The sequence below is a fragment of the Zosterops lateralis genome (genome assembly GCF_965231275.1).
Source record: "Zosterops lateralis genome assembly, chromosome: 14".
Lineage (NCBI taxonomy): Eukaryota > Metazoa > Chordata > Aves > Passeriformes > Zosteropidae > Zosterops > Zosterops lateralis.
Genome location: NC_139774.1, coordinates 16,159,348 through 16,164,117, shown reverse-complemented (window position 1 = coordinate 16,164,117; position 4,770 = coordinate 16,159,348).

The window sequence follows — 4,770 nt, the reverse complement described above, 5'->3', positions numbered from 1 at the left end:
AGGGCAATTCCTGCCCCGGGAGGTTTCCCCGGGCCCAGGGCTCATCCCGGCGGGGCAGGAGGCGAAAATCCGGGATTAATTGAGGATTCCCTCCATCCCCCCGCTCACACGGCGGCTGCCCATCGATGTGGGCCCGGCTGCAGAGGGTGGAAGTGATTAATTGAACGATAAGCCCGAGCTATCATTTGGAATGTCATTAATGCGTCGGGGAGACATTCATTGGAGACAGACAGCGTTATCTCCGCTTTATCTTCAACAATGCATCACTTTTAATACCGCGGTTTAGAAACAAATGGGGGCTTTAGCCTCGGCTCTTCTCTCCGTGTTTATATTTTTGGAAGAATCACAACTAGTGGGAGTCCCGGCCTCGGCCTCCTGATAAATGAACATTAGCACTTTTTAGAACTACTGTATCAACAAAAAGAGCTGCAGGGCCGCAATAATTGGTGAAAAAGCAAACACTGGGCCAAGAGAGGCCGGCTCTGCTCTGTGTCCGGCTGATGGATGGATGGTTACTGACACACAGCAGCGCACGGGCTTTCCGGGTCGGGGCCCGGCACCGATTCCTGCCCCCTTTCCCAGCCCTGTGTCCCTTCCCGGGGCTCTCCAGGCTCCCCTGTCCAGGGAAGGGACAAAGGGGACAGTTGTCCCCAGGTCCGGACACTGGCACAGCCCGCAGGGTCCTGCCCAGCCCGGCTGGGGACCCCCAACTCTCCAGCATCGCTTTTAACTATTGCAGACTCGGGTTTGATGGCGTTAAAATAAGATAAATACAATACAATACAATACAATACAATACAATACAATACAATACAATAATAAAAATAAAATAATAAAATAATAAAATAAAATAAAATATTAAAATAAATAAAATAATAAATAAAATAAAATAAAGTCTAAAATAAAAATAAATAAAATAAAATAAAATCTAAAATAAAAATAAATAAAATAAAATATTAAAATAAATAAAATAATAAATAAAATAAATAAAATAAAATAATAAAAATTAAATTAAATTTAAATTAAATTAAAATTAAAAAAATAAAAATGAAATAAAAATGAAGTAAAAATGAAATAAAATAAAATAAAATAAAATAAATAAATTAAATAAATAAAATAAAAATAAGTAAAAAATAAAATAAAAATAAGTAAAAATAAAATAAAATAAAATAAAATAAAATAAAGGAGTAAGGACCCCAAGGAGCGCCCTTAAAACACTTCCTGCAGACCCGGCTCTCAGGGATTTAGGTGGGGGACATAGGTAGAAAAACCCGCTGTTATTTTTCCGGCTGTCAGGGGAAAGTGGGGCCGTCCCGTTCTGTTCCCCGCTGTGTTCCCGCTGTTTGCAGGTTGCTCTCGGTGTCCCCTCGGGACTGATCCCGCCCCGGCCTCTGCAGACGGGAGTTTCTCCTTGTTTCTCTCCGGGATTGCAAAATGTCATTAGCGCTGGCTTTAGTGTAATTTATTTATTTATTTATTTATTTGGTGTGCTTTCTATTTTTTTTTTTTTAAAGACACCAAAAACTTTTCTTGCTGAAACCAACCAAAGAGAGAAAAAAAACCCCAAAAAACTCCCCCCCAAAACTAAAACAAACAAGCAAACAAACAAAACCCAGAAAACCCAAAACAAACAAACAAACAAAAAGCCAAAACAAAACAAAAAAAACCCCAAAACCCCAAAAAAATCCCTCCAAAAAACCAACAACAAAAAAAAACCACACCAAAAAACAAACCAACAAACAAACCCCCCCCAAAAAAAAACCCAAACCAAACCAAACCAAACCAAACCAAACCAAAACAAACAAACAAAAAAACACCAAAAAACCAACAAACAAAAAAACCAATTAAAAAAAAAAAAAAAAAAAAAAAAACAAAAAAAAAAAACACAAAAACACCCCCAAACCCAACCCCGCAATTAACTCCAGAGGGCACATCCTCTCTCCCTCTGAGCTTTCGACACCTCGGACTGTTTAGACAGAGAGATGCTACCTTTAAAAAAAAAAACAAAACAAAACAAAAAAAAACCCAAAAAACCAAAAAAACCCCCAAAAAAACCCACCAAAAAAAACCAACCAACCAAACAAACAAAAAAAAAAACACAAAAAAAAAAAAAAAAAAAAAAAAAACCACCAAAAAAAAAACACCAAAAAAACCCTTTTCCTCTTAATCCCATTCGGTTAAAACCCCCAGGGAGGGCCCCTCCCGCTGTAATTCCCATTTATCTCCCGAGGACTGTGTTTATTCCTCACCGGGCTTTGAAACCTTGTCACTAATTGAGTGCTGAACACTTCAGGTGCTATAGATTTGTTAAGAGCCACTAGTCCAGAAATAGCCCTATTAGGCTTTTCCTGGAGAGAATCGGTGCCAATGTCCCTGTTCCCGGATTTCTGCGGGTCCTGGAGATTTTTGGGAATTTTTTTCCAGCCATTGGGAAGGGGATGAGCTCTGGATGAATAAATCCAGCCCAAGGGATGGAGGTGCTGCCCCTCCGAGGGTCCAGGATGGAGTTTAGAGGAGGCCGGGAATGGGGAAAGTTTTGTTTTCGCTCTTCTGGAATTCTGTAGAGGAAAAAAAAAAAAAAAAAGCTTTGGAGCTGTCCAGCTAAAAACTCCTTTTATTCCTACCTTTATTTTTTTTTCCCACATTCATTTCCCCCATTTTAAAATTTATTATTATCCAGGCGTGCCGCAGCTAAAACTCTTTTTTTTCCTACCTTTATTTTTTTTTTCCCACCTTCATTTCCCCCCTTTTTAATTTATTATGATCATTATTACTATTACCATTATTATTATTACTACTATTATTATTATTATTATCATTACTATTATTATTACTATTATTGCTATTATTATTATTATTATTATTATTACTACTATTATTATTATTCTCTTCTTTTTTCTAGAGTTCTTTCAAGCTCTAACAATTCTCTCTATTTCCAGCCGTCAATAAAAGAGTTTTTTGACCTTGATGTGAAGGCGGCCTTGGAGAGGGGCCTCTGCTCTGCCCGGTGGGTCCTGGTGACTTTGGGGCTCCCTTGGGGACATCCCCAGCACCGGGCGGGTCCTGCCATCCCCTGTCACCGCTGTCCCATCCCAGCTCGGGAAATAATCGTGTCCATTCCAGCACAAAACCTTCATTTCATCATAGAAAAATCAATGGATAAAACCCCGGATAAACCTCGCTTTGGGCACCCCCGGCCCCGCTCCTCTTTCCTCTTTCCCCTTTCCCCTTTCCCCTTTCCCCTTTCCTCTTTCCTCTTTCCCCTTTCCTCTTTCCTCTTTCCTCTTTCCTCTTTCCCCTTTCCTCTTTCCCCTTTCCTCTTTCCTCTTTCTTTTTTCCTCTTTCCTCTTTCCTCTTTCCTCTTTCCTCTTTCCTCTTTCCCCTTTCCCCTTTCTTCTTTCCTCTTTCCTCTTTCCTCTTTCCTCTTTCCTCTTTCCTCTTTCCTCTTTCCCCTTTCCCCTTTCTTCTTTCCTCTTTCCTCTTTCCTCTTTCCTCTTTCCCCTTTCCTCTTTCCTCTTTCCTCTTTCCCCTTTCCTCTTTCCTCTTTCCTCTTTCTTTTTTCCTCTTTCCTCTTTCCTCTTTCCCCTTTCCTCTTTCCTCTCTCCTCCTCCATCGGTGACTGGGGCAGGAGCACTTGGATAAAAATTCCTCCCCTGGAGTTTCCCCCTCTGCCCCGGGCTCCGTGCCTGGAATGTGACAATTCAGCCGCTTCTTGCACCTCGGGTGCTGCGAGTGGTTTTTTATTCCCCTCGTGGGGCTGGAGCGAAAGCTGGGAGCTGGGCAGATAAATGAAAAGCTTTAATTTTACCCTGCTTATATATATTTTTTTTTTCCTGCTTGTAACTGTGCTGAGTTCTCTGGCGAAGAGGGAGAGATGGGGGGAATTCTCCGACCTTCCCCAGGCGCGTTTATTTGCGTTTATTTGCATTTATTTGCGCTTATTTCAGACCCGCCGCTTTTCTGCTCTCCAGAATTTTTTTTTTTACCCGTCCAGATAATTCCCAAAGCGCTCCTTCGTTACTTTTCCATGGGGGAAACGCGCTCAGGGCAGGAACCACACGGTGATTTTTAGGGATGGGGAATTAAACGACCCGAGAGACTCTGATGTGACAATGTGACAATATTTGATGTGACAATTCTTTGTCCCTCCGGGCCGGGCGGCCCCGCTGTTCAGTGATAGACGAAAAAACAGTTTAGAAAACGAAATACTTTCCTGGCACTGTGAATTTGGGCTGCTCCGAGGGAAAAAGCTCCAAACGCGGCCGGGTTTTGTCCCCATCCCCGGGCAGAGAATTCCCACCGGCTCCGCCGGGAACGGGAGCGGCGCTGGGCCGGGCAGCCCCAAAATGCCGCAGGAATTCCGTGTGTTTGAGCTTGTCTGTCTGTCTGTCCGTCTGTCTGTCTGTCCGTCTGTCCGCACGGTGTTTTCCCGAGGAGATGAAGGTCTGGCTTTTCCTGTCGGGCCGTGTAAAATCCGATCCGCCTTGGGATGTCACTGCGAGCGCCTGGCGCTCCTGGGGGAGGGTCACCGTTAACACCAGAGGCTGTTGGGCCTTTATTTGTCTTTAAAAGTGTTTTGTCCTGGCCCGCACACACCGTGAGGAGCCGGGCACGGCCCAGCCCGGGGGTGTGGGATCAGCCCCGCCGGTTTCTCTTTCTCCCGGGGATTCTGCGCGTTTCCATCGGGATCCATCGCGCTGGAAAAATCCCTTCTTCCCAAGAAGACGGATGGGAGGATGGACCCGGGCGAGTTGAGTTACAGAGAGCCCT